This window comes from Oryzias latipes, chromosome 3, assembly GCF_002234675.1.
Source record: "Oryzias latipes chromosome 3, ASM223467v1".
Taxonomy (NCBI): Eukaryota; Metazoa; Chordata; class Actinopteri; order Beloniformes; family Adrianichthyidae; genus Oryzias; species Oryzias latipes.
In genome coordinates, this window is record NC_019861.2 from 35,733,303 (window position 1) to 35,753,275 (window position 19,973).

Genomic DNA, 19,973 nt, shown 5'->3' on the forward strand with positions numbered 1-19,973 from the left:
ACAGGAAGGGCGAGGAAAAGAGCAGCTTTTAAAGTGGTAATGCATAATGTGCTGAGCGTTTTAGTCAGTGGTGATCATGAAAATGAGCTGCCGGTGGTTCTCCGCCTCGGTGGCCTCTGATCCCGTCCAGTCTGGCTTTTAAAGCATCAGCAAATGCAGATTCAGGGAAGAAATTCCAAATTCAACCTTTCCTTCTTTTTTTTTTTAGGTGAAACTAAAAAAGCTTAAAAAAAAACAATTAAAATCTATCTTAATTGCTCTGTATTCATGTTGTCTTTGTTAAACTCAACTAATGCAATGTAAATATTCTTTGCAGATGGCAGGTTTTGCATTGTGGCCGTCGCTATGACTTCTCAAAACACTTCAGTCAAAAATGGAAATTCAGGTTCAAAATTAAACAAAAAAAGACAAAAAAATATTGCTTTATAAGAGTTTTATAGGAGCATTGAAATCTCACTATCTGATATTTTTATTTTTATTGAAGGCGCAGAGCGAGACTCGTGGACGGCAAAACAAAGCGGGGCGGCAGCTCAGAGTCTTTCATCTCAACTTTTGAGATTGATGAGTTCAGGCTTCCTCTACATCAGCATCTGCACGGCCATCATCCTATTTCATAACAACACGTGTGTCAGCACACAAAGTGCAGCAGCACAATAGGTGGTGGAGTCATTCAGTCGAACCTGATAGCCCTCCACCCATCTTCCCGGGAGATCTTTCATCCGTCCGCCATTCTTCACGTTGTGTAGACAGAAGAGGAGCAGCCACAGTGTGACGGAGAGAAAAAGCTTAAAGCCCCCCCCCCCTGTTAAAATCACGTTGTTTTTTTATGTTTTTGACAGGTACGTTTGGCATTTTTCTTATGAAAGAGAACAAATAAAATCGTTTCATTTTTGCATTTCTGAGTATTTCTCCTTTTAAATCACAGTAAATCAAATTGTTTTGAATTATTGAGCCGTTGTGTTGTCACAGTAGCGCATGAGCGTTGCACAAGCTCCCTGGTCTGCCCCGCCCCGCCCCGCGAGCACATATTTCTAATGACCTGCCGCTCTGCAGCAACTATGTCCCAGAAAACAAGACAGGTTTTGTTTTCTTTATATTTTGGCCACAAACTGCATCATCATCATTAAAAGACCATTTGGAACTCTTTGAAAATAGATCAAAAGATGATCAGAGCGGGACTTTAACGTTCTGGAGACCAGCCGTCACTGATTGGTTGTTTTTCGTTGCTGTCAGAATAAACCTTTTGATGAAATCAAGGTATTCCCGCGCTTGAACACAACGCAGAGCAATAGGTGAGGCATGAACAGGCTGGTTAACAGGACATGCCTGTTAAATTTATATTTAAAAAAAACAACAAATTTGTTCAGAGTTTCTTAATTTAATTGCACTTACACTACGTTTCTGTTTAGCGTCGGTTGTAAAATTCCAGGTTTTTTTTGGTCGAATTTGCTTTGAAGGCTCATTTAGGACTAAAATCCAGTCGTCAGTCACGAATAAAAACACAATTCTGGAGCTTTTTTAGCATCACTAAAAATCCCATCATAATGAGAAACGTGAGACAACCAATCCTAGCTGCACCTCGCCCTGTTTCCTGAGAACTGATGACATCAGAGGAACCGAACCGCCTCCAGGAAGAAACATGACAACCAAGACAAGAACAAACCCGAGAAGAGTCTGGGTTCAACTTTTAATGTTTGAATCTGGTTTAATGTCCAATATTAAAATATTGAAATCAAAATTTGAGCCGGCAACTTTCAGCCTCTTATCCATGAACCGTCTGTTTCACCACGTTTTTTTTCCTGCCCTCACTGCTCTCTGTAGATTTTGGACAAAGACTCTTTAAAGACAGATATACATGTATATGCTGCAAACTCTCACTGTGTTTAACCTATACAGAGTTATTAGTTAGAGTTTTTAATTTGGTTCATCCTCAACTCCATGAGGAAAGTTGACATAATCTGGTTTATTTTGGCTTTTAAACTGCGCTTTGCTAACAGATGAAACAGCATTGACAAAATATTTTAAATAGAGCATCTTTTTATCAAAAAACAAGGAAATACAGATACTTACTTACATACTCACTTCATAAATTCTTGACTTCTTTTCTTTCTGCAGCCTGAATACCAGAACGCCGTGGGTTCTATTGGTGAAAAGGTCTTGTTTTTTGTGTTTTTTGGAGGAAATGCGTGTGAAAAGAAAAGTTGTGTGTGTGTTTTTTTTGTTGTTGTTGACAGACACATGGGTTCACCTCAGATGTTGCAGCACAGCCAGCTCTCACCAGACCTGCTCACATTCCTCCAGAGTAATTGGGGATAAGATGGAGCAGGAGATGCAGCGTTTACTGGGCAGCTGCAGCACCGAAGGGCTCCCCTCCTTTCCCCCTGAGTGTTCTGCATTTATTTTTCCTTTATATATTATTCATCTTCAAGTAATTAATTCAGGATATCAAATCAAGATGTAGGAAATCAATCAAGAGCCTCTTTGAGTCTGCCTTTCATTACGCAGAACCCCGGGTCTTGGCCGAGCCCGCAGCGGCGCTGGCCCGGACTTCTATGAGGACAGACTGAAACACTTACGTGGCATCCCGTCTGCTGGAGACGACGGCCGCTCTGCCTCTCAGGGCCATGTTGAAGCAGTTAGGCTGCATCCGATTAGGCGGTTGGAATTATTTTTGTTGTTTAGGGCTGATATAAAAATGAACCACATGGCAGGATCTCGTGGTGTGGTGCGATCCTGACACTTCATCGTGCGTCTGCTAGGCGGTAAGTCAACGTTTTTGATTTTTTTTTTCTACAATCTGCTGCAGGACACGAGAACGTGCGACACGGTTTGGGTTACGGGACAACCGTCTGGGGTGCGAGGGAAGTGGATTTGTCTGAGTCGCTCAAACTGCAACCTGGAAAAAATGAGGGGGAAAACGAGTATGGCCCACTACCCACCACCGCCCTCGCTGCCCCCAACCCCGTTACCCCCATTTTACCTGCTGCTTCGGTCAGAGCCGCACAAGACAAATTCATGAAGAAGAAGAAAACACGTTTTGCAAACTGGATGCTTTTTGGTTGGTTTTATCTCCATAGCAACCATCTTAGTCTTTGGTCGCCTGGTGGTGATGCAGACGTCTACGAAATTTTAGGAAGAATCTGCTAAAGTCAACTCTTGGACTGAGGTTTTCTGTTAGCCACGCCCACATTCCAAATATGTTCATACTGTATGTCACATCGTTTTCTTCAGGATGAGCTGGTATCATCAGCTGGTACCAAACATGGGGGAAAATTGAAGGTCAAAGGTCAACTTAACTTCAGTTGTGGTAGTAGATTTGGTGGCATGTTGGCAAAATTTCGTGAACAAAAGTTTTTGTTTCCAAAATTGCGGGAAAATGGGAAAACTGCAAAATGTCACTTTGCCACAAAATGGCTGTAGGTCATGTGGCCATCCCATAATAATGTACTTTGGATATCTACAATATGTGTGTTTTGGTTTTTTTAGTAAGGTTTGGATTTTTTTTCTTTGTTTGTTTCTTGCCCCTTAAGACGTTTTTGCCTCATTCCTTTTTTTTGATGTTTTCGCCCGCTGTGATGTCATCCGTTTTTTTCGGGGGGAGGGGTCGTTCACTACGCTCAAAATTCAATTTAATCGGATATTTTGATGCGTTTTTTGGTTATGTGGCTGGGGTGAAATCATCGCTCAAAGTCCAGGACGGCTAAATGCAGGATTTTAGTTTCTACCGTCAGCACAACTTTTCCCGCCTTTTCTTCCACGACTGGTCCGGCGATACAAAGGGTTACATCCACCTCACCCTCTTTCAGGCAGACGCTCCTTCATCCTCGGAAAGACCCAATAATGTTGTGGTAAAAGCGTCAGTCAAAGCCGAGAGAGGAGGGCAGCGGACAGGTAATGAGTGTGTGTGTCGCTGTAATTTATGGAGGGAAATGTATCTATATTCTGGCTGAGCCACAGTGAAGCCCGAGATCCCCATGGCGGTGATAATTTGCGGTTGTTAAAGTGACACAGTGTTGGTCGGCTGTTCGGGGCGAAGAATGTGGGGGCCAGACCTGACAATTAGAGCTCTGTATATCACAGCGACTCTCACAGGAGGGGTGGCAGAGAGGGGCCGGCAGAGGTCAGGACATGTGCGGGGCCCGAATGCACACACACCAGCACACACTTCCAGTGGCAGGCGCACTGTAAATACGCTGCTTTATGGGATGAGGTCAGCGCTCACGCACAAAAACACCGCAACGACCGACCAGAACATGCTGGACCCGAAATCAGAAGATAAAGGGAAATTCAGCCCAGAGAAGAAAAACTAAAAATAAAGTCAATGAAAAAAATCCAGGAGGCGAATTTTTTTTTTTAAATAAAGCGAATTAAAAAAAATCCTGAGGAGAAAAAACAAACAAAAATAAAGTGAATAAAAAAAATACAAAGGATAAAAACAAAACAAAAAATAAAGTCAATAAAAAAATCCAAAGGAGAAAAAAAAACAAAAAATAAAGTCAATAAAAAGCCTTGACCTTTTTCAAACACGCAACAGTGCGTCTTAATCTGGAGCACTTCAATTCTGGATTAATCTTGGTTGTCCTTACTGATGTCGAAGCGATTTTGAGAGGTACTCTCTTTCGACACATCAGTCTGTTTTTTTGTACCAGTTGCACACAAGGTTGTGTGTTATTGTGAATATGCTAAAGTGACTAACATGTAACGTGTCAGACTATAGTTTTTACATGTAACTAACAACTTTAGGAGTTAGCGTAGCCACAGGGATGTTTGTTTTAGCAATAAGAGTCATTGTTTTTGCATATTGGGTGTTAAAGATATTGTAAATATGCTAACACGACTAATGTGGATGGATGGATGGATGGATGGATGGATGGATAAAATGTATTCCAATCAATAAAATAGAGGTACGCAAACCCACTACATTAAAAATGCACAATTTCAAGAATACTCAAGTTAAGATTACAATAGTTAAAAATAAATGAATTATAAAAAATAAAAAAAAACAATGACTCAACATGTGGTAGGAATATTGGAAGTAGGCATGACGCCTGATTTTCACTGCCTCCTTTTGATCCCAGTGACATCAGACCCTGGTCTCCAGGAGGCCCCTGCTTCAGTTCATTTCCTTTAAAAAAAGTCATTCCGTGTTGGAAAATGTTGTGTAACATGTATGTGTAACATGTTATGAACCAGTCCTACAAAGTCTTTCTGAACGCAGTTAGTCATAGTCCGACTGACTGATCGAGTTATATTTGACTCTGTTGTCTTGTTTATCCCTTGTGCTATCCTATGGGGTCCAGATGACCCGATCCTTCCATTGACGTGTTCTCCTACCATGACAAAGGTGGACAAAGGTGGAAAGATTTCATGTAATCCATGGACACCAGTGAAGATCACAAATCATTGAAGAACTCTGTCTAGTGGGTCTAGATGACCCCACTCCCAACCTTAAAGTGCCTAGGATAGCACAAGGGTTACAGCGCTTTAGAGTTCGTCACGCCTCATCTACAACATCATTTTAAAGATGGACCATTCATTGAAAGTCTGTCTTATAATCCGGAGTCATTATTGTGCACTATAAGCGTTCCCAGAGGACTTTCAATGATGACTCTGCTGTTCTAAGACAACGTTGAAAATTCACCTCTGAGATGTCAGCGGGCCCCTTTTCCTGTGCCTGTTGTTGAGGGCTCTCTGTTAACACATTCTCCTGCTGGCTTACAGCCCCTCCCACCCCCAACCTATCACTGCCGATGCAACAAAAAGGGTGGGGCAATCCCAGAGCTGTCCAGCCACACAGTTCTGATCCAGATTCCAGCTCGGACGAGGAAAACAAAGGCGTTTATGGATCTATTTGTCTGCAGGTGGATCTATCAGAATGGAGCAGAACAGGCCGCCCAGAGTACTTTCTGTCACAACTGCTCCTGATTCACATCCATTTAAGTAGAGAAATGCTCAGAAAGGCAAGTTTAAGCTTAAATTTACATTTTTTGTTTCATTACATCACATGAAAAATGCCACAAGAGCGTGTTAAAAACACCCAAAACACATTTTTGTCATCAGAGGGGGTCTTTAGGTAAAAAAGCATCAAGGTTTCAAACAATACAAGCAGCATTGTAGAGGAACAAATTCATTTGGATCCATTTAGCCCAACGCAACACCTTCAAGATATCAAATGGCTTCACAATAAAAGAAAGACAGAAGAAAGTTTAAAATGAGCAAAATTTAAAAAATCAACATAAAAATACAAAGAGCGATAAGATTAATAATAATGTAATTGAATAAAAGATTATTAAAATGCCACCTACAGCATTAAAAGCCATTCTAAAAAGGTTTTTGGTTGACATTTAAAACTAAAGGAAGTGGATTTTGAACCTCTGAAAGGATGCAGATGATTTTAAAACCAAAAATAAAAAATAAAAAAATGCACAAATGAAACTTATTTATACCAAACCTGATTTTTATCATTACCATTAAAATTCAACCCTCCAGAACCCTCCAGCTACTCTGCAATAGATGATTAATGAACTTAAAAAAGCAATAAATGATAAAACTTGATTCTGTTTATGGTCAAATTTTTCCAAAAATTTGTCCCTGCATTTGTTAATTTCTTCCTCTTTTTTATTAAATGAGCGTGTTTTTAAATTCAAGTCATGTTTGTGACTTGCAGCCTGACAGAGAAGCTTCACCTCTGTGTGTGTTTGCGTCAGGCTGATGAGTGACATCCCACATAATTAGCCGTCACTTTGCCCGACGCAGCTTCATAGTAATGGGATCTAATTGGACAACAGAGGGACGGCCGCTGTGCACGGTCGCCTGCGTACTGTAATAAACAGCTTATGATTCAAATGCAGAGAAAAATCCATTTCCATTCCCCAGTCCAGTCACAGGAGCGCACACATGCTTAACATACACACTTCCTATTAGGCCTTAAGGGGCTTCATCAGAAAAGTAGAAGCCCAAAGAAAAAAGAAAAATAGAAACAGAAGTCAATACGTGTCTGTGATATGAGTTTGAATAATTGTTGTAATTAATGACCTGTGGGTATTAACTACACCGTCTGATGGACCTCTGAGGCTAATTTTGCCGCCGAATCTTTCTGCTATTGAGCCCCTCCATCACTGTCTGAAAGCGTCAAATTAAAAGCGTTTTGTTGGTGCAGAATGCAGCGGTTTTTACACGCTCGTGTACGTTTTTGCACGCTCACCAGCCCGGCTGAGGAGAGGAAGAGCCGTTGGCTCCCGGTGACCTTTACCACTCCTGCAAAAAAACAAAAAAAAAACTGCATTCTGATACTCCAGATATTACAGCCAAACACGGGCGTCCATACACAATCATTTTCCTTTTGTTTGCCCTTAATTGGAAAATAATTCAGGCGACGTCGGGGAAAAAAATCGATAAAGAATTAATGAAAAGAGAGAAGGAGTCATTAAAGGCAATAAAAAGGGAGAGGTTATGATGAAGATGGCATCATGGAGAGACTCCGAGGAGACAGGCGCTGGAGGCGAAGGGGGAGCGCGGGCTGGGACGTTTACCCGTGTCGCCAAATATTCCGCCATATTTCCGGTGTTCAGTGTCAAAACGTGACGCGGGCTAAAGGAAGGTGTTCATGTGAGGCTTCCAAAGCAGGAACATCCTTTAGCTCCAAAGTACACAAGAGAAACTCGATTATTTTACTTTCCTGCCCATTGGAGAGCACGCCGAGTGTCCCAGTCAATCACTCGGAGGGGCGATTACGTGACAGCGCCAAGCTCAAATACCTGCAGTCCCTTAATAGGATGGCAGCCATCAAGATCTGGGCTTAGGCTCCTCACCGGCCTACCACTCATCGGAGCGCCATAAAGCTGCCAGAGGAAACAATACTGCCTCTCTCCTCGCCACAGAGGTTAATGGCGAATGGGGCTGTGGCTGCCGGGGATACTGTTGGATAAATGATTATTGATTAGGTAAAGGTTGAGCTAATCATTAGGCTTCATCCATTTTACGGACTCTCTGCGTGACCTTTCTGCCGGAATCGGATCCGCAGGATTTCTCCGTACGATGATTTGATCGCAGACGGGCACTGGGGAGGAGGAGGAAGGAGCAGGAGAAAGGGGGAGGCTGGAGGATGAGGTCAGTGTCTCCACCTTCCTTCTACGTCCTGCAAACTTCTGAAATGAGATAATAAATTAGGTGGCATTCTTCTGGTTTTTCCCTTCACCCAAAAAAGTGAGACTTCCTCGGCAAACGCCTGGCGTGCTGACGGGGGAAACGCCTGGCTCCTAACGGCTCTATTTATTGAATTGCGGCAAATATTCGGAGCAGTGGGACATTAACCGAAGCCAGACATCTGCACCCAATCACGGCCGAAAGCCCCCCCCCCCCCCCCCCCCCTTCCCGCCTCGTTCGCTCACGCAGAGCGCCACCAGGAAACTCCATGTTTATTTGGAGTAATACTTTCCTCTCAACTACTGGGAGGAAAACAAACGACGACCCACAAATATGACCCTGAAAGTGTTAATTTGGATGTAAGCATCTTTTTTCTGCGCCCTGCTTCTGTAAAGGTCGCTCAAACGAGAACCGGAGTCGTTCCTCCAAACCAAAATGTTGGTTCAACAAATTCAGTAAAAGAGAGGAAAGCTCAGCTGAAAAACCGTAACATGGAATGATACAGACGACATCACGCTAGCTAGCCTATTCAGTCTTACTTTTTATTCATCATCATGTAATGAAGAACTGATAGGAAGCCTTTTTCTCACACATGAACAGACTGTCAGCAGAAAACAGAAAGTGCTATTCTCCTCCTTTACTCCTAAAATAATGACCAGAGAAAAATAAAACAGAGAATTTTTTCCCCTCAGTTTATGAAGTTTCCTGCAAACAAAACAAAAGTGGGAACCATGACGACATCCTTCATAGCTTCGCTAATTTTAAGCGATAAAATTCCAAATATAAAACACATTCTGCACATTTTTAGTTTTTATAAATTTGGAAATTATTTGTGCAAAATAACGAAATAACCTAAATTAATTTATTTAATTCTGAGTAAGATTTACGAAAAATGAACCCGGATTTTTACTTTTCTTTTTTCCCTTTAAAATGTCTTTTTTTTTTTTTTACATTTTGTAAAGATCGTTATTTATAAATATATATAAATATATATATATATATATAGATAGATATAGATATAGATTTTTTTTTTTTTACAAAACTAAATATTTTAAAGAAAAATGTGTAAATTGTAATGTTATGATGTTAACCCCTTGACGCCTGAATTTATTTCCAGGAAAGAAAAAAACTGTTTTCATGAATTATAAATTAAGGCAATTTTGGAGCCAAAGTGGTTGGATGCATATTTGCATCAATAGGCATAGAGGGGTTAAATTAATAAATAAAAATTTATAAAGAAACATTTTTTTCCTGATCTGCTGAGAGGAGAAAAGACATTTTTATTTCTAATCATCAGATGATGTGTAAGAACCCAAAAGGTCCTATTAGTCTGATTTTATTATCATAGAGTCATAAATAAAACCTTTATTTTGTTGCATTTTTTTTTCAAAATATTTCCAAGCATTCCAACTATCCTTGAAGAAAAGTGGCATCGCAGGAACGATAAAAGGCAAACTAAAATCTTATTGCTGTTGGTTGAAATAGCAGAAAAGTGAGCTGCCATGAGGTAAATGTCGTTTTTGTCTTCACGAACCCGTGAAGTGCTGTGAGTGTCGCTCTGGGCTGAACTTTGGTGCTTTCATTGCCTCGTCTGAACACTGTCACTCCTCTGGTGCTCCTCCACGCTGCCACTTTTCATTTAAATATTTCATCTGGCAGCGTCTCCATCCCTGGCGCTGTGTGTTCGGAGCATCGTCCGGGCTCTGACATGAGGAGGTGGTGAAGACTCAGGAGTGAAATCTAATGTAGTTCCTGTGTAGTCGCCCTGCTCTCCTGTCAAGGCTTTCACGCCAGCAGGATCCCCCCTTCGGCTTCAAAGGTGTAACGGATGCGCAGCGACCACCTGCGCCTTTGTGTGTGAATCTGGGTTAATCTGATGTGAGACCTGAAGGTTCAGTCAGAGAACCAAGAGGTGCATTTCGGTGTTCGTCAGACAAAGCCTCGGCTGATGTGGCGGGGGGGGGCAAACGCGCACTGGGTGGGCCGCTTCCAGTCGAGGTCGAGCGTTCCGGGTCGCCGGTTCCCCGCCCTTCTTCAGGTGAACCTGGAAGAAGCAGGAGATGAAGGTGTGACCCAAACTGAGACCAAAGAAACGCCGACCGTGTTTCCATGGAGATGGCAAAATCAGGTACACACACACACAAACACACACACACATACATGTATTTAACTGGATTAACCATGACGGATATCGGGTCCAAAAAGGTTGTTCTGGCCAACAATCTTCCAGGTTGTTTTAGTTTTTAGGTTCTCATCTATACATGAGTTTAACGCTTTAAGCGTTGTATTATGCAACACTTACAGTATTGGCTCCATTCCTTGCTATACTGTTTGATATCGCAACACTTTACAGTAGTAAAATACTTTACTATGCTGTAGTAAAGTCTTGCGATACCATCATCACGTTTATTTATAAGGCGCTTTAACACAAATAAGAAAGCGCTGTACGTTAAAAGCTCAACATAATAAAAACAAATGCAACTGCTGTAAACCTTTTTCAACTTTTTACTACTGTAAAGTGTAGTATTTTACTAGTGCTGCAATATAAAACACTTTACTAATCCGAAGTGAAGTAATTTACAATTGTAAAGTGTTGCAATTCACAAAGCTTTTGCTAATTTTAAGTGACGTGTTTATATTGCAGCACTTTACACTAGTAAAATACTACACTTTACAGTAGTAAAAAGTTCATTATCGCACACTATACCATAATAAATTACTGCGGTAATTATTATTGCATTTATAACACTTTACAATAGTAAAACACTTCACTAATGTGCAGTGTTGTACATTACTATTGTAAAGTGTTGCATTATGGATTGCCTTACTGCCATACTGTGGTACTTCACTAGTGGAATTTGAAACAATTTACTACCGTAAAGTGTTGAACAATACAACATTTTTACTATAGCAAATTGTAGTAATTTCTTATGGTAAAGTGTGCAACACTTTACTACCCTGAAGTGTTGTATAATATCTCCAAGCTGCTTTTCCTAGAATCCGTTGGAGTTTCATTAATTGTGTAAAAGGTTTTAGTAATTTAAAGGACATCAGCAGCAAAATCTCTGGGGTGAAAGGTCAAAGAGTGTCACAAATCTAAAATGTAGGTCAGATCGGGTTGGACGGGTTCTGCTTCAGCAGGACCGGGATCTACTTTGGATCTCAGCTGTCAGAGACTGTCCTGCCGCTCCGTAACGCGTGACTGGTGTGGATTTTGAAACCCACCTGAGCTGAGGCGTGCGCCTTGATTTCTAAGTAGTGGATAACCAAAATGAGAATGGGCACTTCAGAGAAGATAACACAGGTGGAAGGTTTGAACCCCTTCACTAGCCCCCACATGTGCAGGCTCGCTCAGACATACACAAACGCACACAGACAGTGTGTTTCTTTGTGGATGTTCCGCTTGCAAGGCTGCTCACTGAACCCCCTCCCCTGGTGTATTTGACCTTTCAACTCTTTGCTCACACCTCTGGACGTCTCAGCACACACTAACGCCCCCCCCTCTCCCCTCCAGAGTGTGGATTTAGCTCCGGTCAGGCTCGTGGTCGTCCCCAGCAACAGATAAAAGGAAGCATCACTTCCCCGTCCCTGCACCACCACACGGCAGACGCTGAGCCTCTGATTCCCGGCTTAGCACTTGATCCTCTCTCTGGGAGGCTGACGCTTCAGAGGGAAAGCCTCTACAAACTCCCTCGGACTTCACACACATAAACCCGGTGTGAGTCCGAGACCTCGGGGCGTGATCAAGCTGATCCGCTGGTCAGCATCTGCTAGCTGTCAGGAAAACCGCTTCCAATTTCCTGCAGCATCACTCATCTCCAGCTCACAGGAGACACCTCAAAGATTTGAGGAGCAGCAGACATATTGAGAAAATCGCGCAGGCAAACCGTCATTTGTGTCACTAAACATCCTAAAGCTACAAGCGCCCGGCGCTCTGCAGAAGTGGAAAATCATGTGAGCATATTGACCCCCCCCCCCCCTCTGCCAGGCAGGGCCGGCTGTTGGCCGCTGCAGCCCGGCAGCGGAGCGCTAATTCAGACAGGCGTGGAGCAGACATGATTCCAGCGAGGATGTCAGCTCGCTTAGCGTCTGAGCACGGCTTAAGGGCGCCGAGCTGCCAGTCGGTAAGGGAGATACTCGGGCCGCTGCGTTTAACAGGCGTCTCATCCGTTCTGAGCGCAGAGGCATATGGAGATCGGTTCAGCGTCGAGTCAGAATAAATATACGTTAGGCTTTATGCACGACTTATATGTTTGAGAGTGAGATCCCTCAAGAGGAAATCAATCCTGATCAAATGTAGTTTAACAGATTAAAAATCTGTAGATTACGTCAAAAGTTCACGTCAAACGCAAAGGAACACATATGGAGACTAAAGATTTGAGAATGTCCACAAAGTTCTCTCACAGTTGCCCTAACTGAAAAATGTTGCAGCCATGCATCAAATATGGGTAAAAAAGATGATTATTTTTTATATTCAGAGTTTGAGTGGGTGTATATTTCCAAAGTTTTCTCCATGCCCATCCTTACTGGTGGCGTTAAATCATCCTGTCGTTCCTAAACTCAACTAGCTCCAGTCATGTGATCACAACCCGAAGAACCGATTCTGTTGGCTGCAAACCCCAGCAGAACCCTTTTTTCACTTTGTCCATCATCGATGCAGACGTGCAGAGGCTCTGAGGATCTGTTGGTGTTTGGGGACGATCCGTTTCAAATAAGATCGCGGACCCACTTGACTGAGAGGCACAAACAGAGTGCGACAGAGCTAAAATTAGATCCTGAGCAGCTGAAATCTGTCTCTGCAGACTAATGCTGGAAGAAAAGACTGACAGACGGGAAACGAACGATTCCGTTTAGTTTCTCGGTGGGACCTGGTGCCGAAAAGCTGCGTCTTGAGGCGAAGACAGCGGCGCCTCGTTTCATGTGGAGCAGCTCAGCGGGACAAACGGAGGCGGAGCAGAGAGGCTGACGGAAAGAGGCTGGTTTCACCGAGCCTGAGGTGAAGCGTGGCAGCTTCTGGAGCCTCTCCACCTGATCTGGAACAAAGGAGGGGTCTCTTTATGTTTGGATCGCTTTACAACTGGGTTTTAACAAAAATACGAATAGGATTTACACACGAAAAAGTGAAGCAACCCAAAATATGCTGAATTTCCCACCTTCTGTCTGTGAAAACGCATGAGGGGAAGGGAGACAATTTGATTTCAATTAAAAAAAAACATTTCAAAGAGGATGTGGCGACATAAAACGCCAACACAAAGGTGAGACTTCATGTGATTCAGCTTTCATGTTCAGTTTTTTTACCTTAAAAGTCAAATATCAAGTTTTTGGGGATTCTTAATGCAGAATATTTGTTTCCCAAACATTTCCACATGCACACAGTGATGTTTTTGGAACATTTTTATGTGCGTCCTTCTAACTAAGCTTTTTAGTAATCAAGACTTTAAAGATATATATATATATATTCTATATTTTGTAATGAAATTTGACCAAATAACGGGTTTTCAGAGGAGAAAGCAGCTTCAGACGCTGCAGAAAGAAGAAGTGACCGAATAATCTGGAAGCCGAGGCGCAGAACCAGAACCAGACCAAAGCTGAGAACCGTGGAGAACACAGAAAAGGTGGAGAAGACGGACTCATGTTCGGACAGCAGAGACAGAAACAGCTGTGAGCGTCAGAAAAAGGAAATGAGGAGAATCCAGACCAAATAGGATGCAGAAAAGACGGACTCTGAGAAGTTTAGAGGAGGAGGAAGACGATGAGGAAGCAGAAAAACACACACAAACATCTCGTCTGTGTGTGGTTTTTTTTCTATGTCTTGTCATGTCACGCGTGTTGCGCGTCTGAGTTTTATGCAGGAACCTGCAGAAAAACAGCTTTTTAAAAAATATATATATTTACCTGTTTCATAAATCAAATCAAATCAAACTCTTTTTTTTTTATATCCTGGTATGTCCAGCCGGGATTTTGGCTTTGCTTAATATTTTCTTATGTTCTCTAATTGGCACAGTTGCCATGGCAACTTTGTACTAGAACCGGAACCTTAACTTTTGGTCATTAGGGAGGGGGAGAAAAAGAAAAGATTAAAATAGTTGTGACCTAAATGGATCTAAATAAATTAACTGAAATGTAAATGATAAAGAATAAAGCCAGACGTGAATACAAAGAAGTTGTTTTTCAGATTGGCATTGCTGTCAAAAGTCTGCAGTCTGACGGCTGAAATGAAATATTTTTCACTTGCCGTTAAAGCCCCCGGTGGTCTCTTAACTTTGACGAACTTCTATTTTGGGAAGTGAAGTCAGGGCGGTGCAGCCATGGAGTCCTCTCTAATGACTCCAGCACATGTGCGTCTGCTCCCCGCCGGACACTGTGCGGCTGTGTGAAGGTGTGTGTCTGCAGCAGAGCTCCCACTGCTCCGGTGATCTCATCTCCTGTGAAGAGCGCTCCCCCCGTGGCTGTGCTCACAACCCCCCCGCAGGACCTTTGTGAAAGAACACACAGGGGAAGCTTCCCCTTTTCCCAGCAGGGCTCCTCAGCGCCTGAACTGCCCCCCTCCAGGCCTCTCACCTGCACAGAGGGTGCGGGACCAACGTTCGCTCCCCCTTTGCTTTGTTTCAGGTGCCGATGTGGCGACGGTGCGTTTGTGTGGCGTAAACAGGATGGTTCTCTCTGAGGAAGAAGGAATTTCCCCCAGCACTCCACATCAGTAATCGTGCTTGTAATGAGCTGCAGCTGTCAGTGTGGTTTCCACACACACACACACACACACACACACACACACACAGCCATGGAGGAAGCAGTGACTCACTCTGCAGAGTGCCGTCATACTGTACGCAGATAAACACAGCCACTCGTCAGGCTCTTCATCAGCGCTTCCTCAGAAAGAGCCGCTCCAAAACATGTCTGTGAGGTTAGTTTAGGGGGTTTGTGGTCGAGGAAAACTTCAGCCGAGTTTACGCCTCTTTCTCACCTTCCTCCTCGTCTTCCTCCTCCTCTAAATCTCTCAGACTCCATCTTTGCTTAAGCCACCATCTTTAAAATCGTTGCTGTCCTGCAGAAGGCTCGGACCGCTGAACAGGACTTAAAACCATCTGCTAACCATCAGAAATTTGAATTTCTACTTGTTTGGACATGAAATCTGCTTAAATCTGAGACTTGTCGGCTAAAACGGTTTGTCACTGCTCATTTAGAGAAGAAGTCCTTCTTTTTCACAAACGTTTGGTTATTCTGACCAATTTTTAGATTCGTTTGTCACTCAGATCTGCTCAGAAAAACAAGATCAGATATTAATATCATAATGCATTTCAGGCTCACTGATCAAAAAGTCCAGAAAACTCCCAGCGATCGATCTGTGGTTTCCAAATACAGACCACCTTTACCTGCAGTTTACAGAGACAGTATGTTCTGCAGAATCTGGAAACTGGATTTAAAAGATCGGAACCAGTTTAGTTTAAGTTAATCTGAAAGGAAAAGAGGAAGTTTATTTATTGCAAACTGTTAGGTAGGGAAATCCTCTATTTTATTGGTAAAACTCAAAGTCCTGACTGACCGTTTATTTAGATTTAACAGACTAATTTGTGACCCATTTATGACTACACCGTCAGAAAAACAGTCCCCTACAGGAAAGTAATGAACCTTTTCTTGTAAAAAAGCAGCAGAACATCACACCACTGAGGTGTCCGGTCCTCTGGGTACCGAAGCTGCAGGTTTGTCAGGTTCAGAACCGCTCCTCAAAGGAAAGACCTGCTGATCATTTAAGCTGGGATTCATTTTCTGCAGAAACGCAAACATTTGCTGAACTTAAAAAAACCTACAGCGGATCCCACATGTTTGATGGATTTGCACCTTTTAAACTCTGAGTTTTAAATTCCAGGTTAAAACTGAAATCATCATTTCTTCTTAGATATTACTTGTCATGAAAATGAGCAAACATTTGATGCCTTTCAGAGCCTCACCTACCCTTCTTTTGGCTTTCAAATCAGGAAAACTGTTAGTTTGTGAGTTCAGATAGTTTTTTAAAGTTTATTAATAATGTGTGAAAGATTCCTGAGAAAATATCTGAGAAAGCATTTGTATTTTCACGGTTTTTTCAGCTGTTTAGTGAGGAGGAGTCTGGCTGGCAGCTGCATTTCTCTATGATGCAGCGTCTCCCCAAGACCTCTGACAAACAGGGGGAGGAGTTGGGAGAGCGCCGCTGCAGGCGCAGACAGAAGTGGGACAGCAAAGACGAAGAGCGTGCAGCCGCTGACGCTCACCTGTGTTCGCTGCAGCCGCTGGGGCGAGTGTGGCTCCTTTTCGCCAGAAAACCAAACAAAAACGTTCCAAACGGATTAAAACGTATCCCGTTTCTGGGAGCCTTTTTGCTTCTTTTTTTACAGGATTTTTGATTTTTGTTGTCACAGTCATCCTCGTAGAGTTGTTAGGATATTTTATTGCAGAGCAGAGGAAGGGCTTGTTCCTTAAAAACTCGAAACAAGTACACTTTTAATGATAGCACTTGGAAATCTGCATCAGTTTCAGTAAATCTCAAACCAAAGTTCGGCTCACTGTTGAGCTCCACATCTGTCCGAGTTCTGTGTCACTGATCCTTCTACTCCTTAAAGAATGTCAAATTCAAAGCAATAATGCGAAAAATGTAAACAGAAATCAACCCCCCCACCACCACCACCCCTCACCGTGACCCAGCTGTGTGTTTTTGAGTGGGCCGGCCCTCGGTGACCTCTGCCAATTTTTATCTCATTTCAGTCCAACTTTGTAGATCGCACTTTAATTTTGAAGCGCGGCGGCGGGACAGTGATGAATAGGCTACATCAAGGAGGGCTTAAATTACCCCTGTCCCTGGTGGCCACGCTGACCACAAGGAGAAGTGCGTGCACGAGTAGTGTGTGTGTGTGCATGTGTGTGTGTGTGCTGTGACCTAGTAACAGCAGACAAGGGAAGAAAGAGGGCTGGTCAGCACTTGGCCTCTCAACCCTGCTTGCTCCGCAGCACATCCAGCCAGGGAGGACAGTGGGGAGGGATGGAGGCTGCTGGTGGAGGGGTGTGTGTGTGTGTGTGTGTGTGGGGGGGGGGGGGGGTCTGTCCTCTGTCTGTTTCATGCCTCTTATGCCAGCGCCTTGTTTTGGGTGGAAGTTGCACTGATTTCTTATGAGTCTTGCTGCATCCCTTTATCATTTGTGCTGAAATAATCCGTTTGGGGGGGGGGGGGGGGGGGGGGCGGTCAGACCTGAGCCGCACTTTAACAGCAACACCTTTTTTCAGGTAAAACAGAAGTAGATGTGCCAAGCAGCCAAAGGAGGCCTTCGCAAAGGCAGAAAGGCAGTCAGGATTAAAGGGGTTTGGAGTCTTTTTTTCATTCAGGATAATCCCACTCCTCTATAACTTGCTAAATTGTTAAATGTTTACTTATTTGACACTTTTAAACTCCAGATGAATGCATCTGCTTTATTTATTCTATTTTAATTTTAGCCATGGAAGAATTTGCATTAACTACGTAATCTTTTGCAGCAAATATAACTAATAATTTTAACATTTTACGTTTATAATCTGCTCGTTGTTTTTCTCTTAATTTCTATTTTTTGTTTTATTTCTGGCCTTTTTTCTGCGCCTCATTCCTGGTGTTCAGCAAGTTTTGGCGCAAACATCTTCGGGATCCAGTCACGCGCCTCTTAGAAGTCATTACGATTAAAAAATAAAAAGTAAAATATTAAAAAAACGAAAGTGATGCATCAGAAGACAACGACGGAGAATCTTTCCATCCTCCGCTAAATCTAAGTAAAGGTGGTTAGTTTCGTTCATGTGAGACAATGGGGATTCTTTGTGGCGCACAGTTGCTCTTGTGTGTTTGCGCACGCCGCACCTGTGCGTCATTTTGCGCTTTTGCTTCAGCAGAACTGCGTGTCCGCAGATGCGCCGCTCGTGCGTAAAGCAGCAGCGGGAGGAAGAGGAGGCGAGGCTCCCCTGCTGCAGGCTTCCTCTGTGCACACGCAGACGCGCACCCCTACGGAGTGTGGGTGCGCGTGCGTGTTGTCTGATGTGTTCAAGCTCTGTTCGCGCTAACTTTTACAGCGTTCCTACTGCTTTCATGAAACAAATCTTCGTGCGCGCGCGGACTCGCCTCTCAGAAAAGAGAGAAACAAACACAGGAATCTCTCGCGAAACGAACACATTTAAAGGAAACAAGAAAGTTCAAAAGGAGACTCTCATTCACTCTCGCTACGTTTGTCAATTTGTTATGTTATTGCAAGAGAAGAAAACCTGAAATGGAACAAAAGTGACCACAAAACAATCCCGGAAAAACAAAAGACGAGACGTTTCGCAGGGAAACATTTCCAAACTTGAGCTTTTTTCAAAACTCAAAATTTTGGAACATGAATCAATTGTTTTAACTGTTTTTTTTCTTTTTTTGTCTCTCGAAAAAAAAATTTGAGCTGAAGAATTTCTAAAAGAGAAAAGTTTAAGGCATGATAGAGTCTAAATAAATCTCATCTCCTTCATCACGCGCGCGCGCGCTGCACTGTTTCAATAAACACTGCGGCTTTCTGTGAATCATACAAAATGGGAAGAGGATTTTCTTGTAAATGCTGCCAACTTCTCCAGACTGACGCTTCTGCAGGGAATCCGCGGCGCACAGATGCGCAAACATCTGCTGCACATTTTACCTGCTACTCACGCACGCGCAAGAGGATTCTTAGCCACTTCAGCAGATAAAACATTAGTTTGTTTTAGTTTCTAACCTTTGTGGATAAGAATCCCCACACACCTCCTTCTACTGGGAACTCCTCACTGACCAACGCACGCGGGTTTGTGAACAAAGTCATAAAATGTTTTCTGAAAAGCTGCAGAAATGTCAGTGTGGTGCGTTTTTGCCACAATTGATGACAAAAATCTGGTATTTCACTTCTTTAAATTGTGTTTTTGATGGTATATAAGTTGTCATAATTTATAAATTTTCTTTCCGCGAGAGCGGATAAAACAATGAAATAGTTTGAATGAAAAGTTGGGCGCGCGCCTTCCTTCTGCTTTGTGGCTCAGGAGCGCAACCGTTTGATGTGAAGGATTCGAACCTGAGGGAGGTGTGCGTCAGTCACACGCGGAGTGGGTGAGAAACCTGTACGGCCAGCGTGCACGCGCGTGTGGCTGAACACTGTGTGGGAGGGGTGCTGTAGTAGCGCGCGCGTTTGTGTGTGTGACACTGATGGATGCACCAATGGAAAGACGGACAGATGTTTGGGCGGATCTAACGGCGGCGCGGCGGAGCGGCGCGCACAGACGCGGCGAGTTTCGGGCGAAAACACCCGCAGAGGAGCCACGCACGGAGACACGCGGCGAGCGGCGGACACGAAACCCGGTGCGTCCGGGACGAACGGAAACCCGGTCAGATCCGAGTCCAAAGTGACAGACGCGCCTCCACGGCGGCACATCTGGCTCAGAGCAGAGAACGGAGGAGAGCCTCTGATGACTTACCCCGCCATCCTCTGATCCTTCACCGGAAGAGCTCATCCACCGTTTCCACGCTGCGAGGATTTCCTGAAAAAACGCGAGACACGAGGCTTTTTTTTTTCAAACTCAACTCAAAGTTTGGTCCTAGCAGAGGAGCTCCTCCACATCCAGCTGAAGTCTCCAAATCTGGCCCGAGGAGGTTTTGGGGCTTACCTCGAAAGAAACCAGAACTTGGTTGAGTTCAAAGTCGAGCAGGGAGGGCGCGCCTGCATGTGCGCGGAGCTGGGAGTTCTGTTAGCTGCACGCGCGAGTTAAATAGCTCCGCGTTAAGAAGAGAAAAAAGGAAAAGAAAAAGAGGAGTTGGTGTTTTCGGTGGTCTGCTCTGGGTTTGG

The 19,973-nt window shown here is 43.5% G+C and overlaps 1 long non-coding RNA gene across 2 annotated transcripts; it reads right to left on the bottom strand.

Moving 5' to 3' along the window:
* Positions 1–6,383: 6,383 nt before the first annotated feature.
* Positions 6,384–19,971, bottom strand: LOC105358580. Of its 2 annotated transcripts, XR_002289340.2 has the most exons (4): positions 19,795–19,971; positions 19,606–19,668; positions 9,680–10,189; positions 6,384–8,147 (listed from the first exon to the last, which is right to left on the bottom strand). It is a non-coding gene; the product is annotated as an uncharacterized LOC105358580 (long non-coding RNA). The 2 variants fall into 2 exon arrangements; XR_912176.3 differs by lacking the exon at positions 6,384–8,147 and having other exon boundaries at positions 9,519–10,189.
* Between the last annotated feature and the right edge of the window lie 2 nt (positions 19,972–19,973).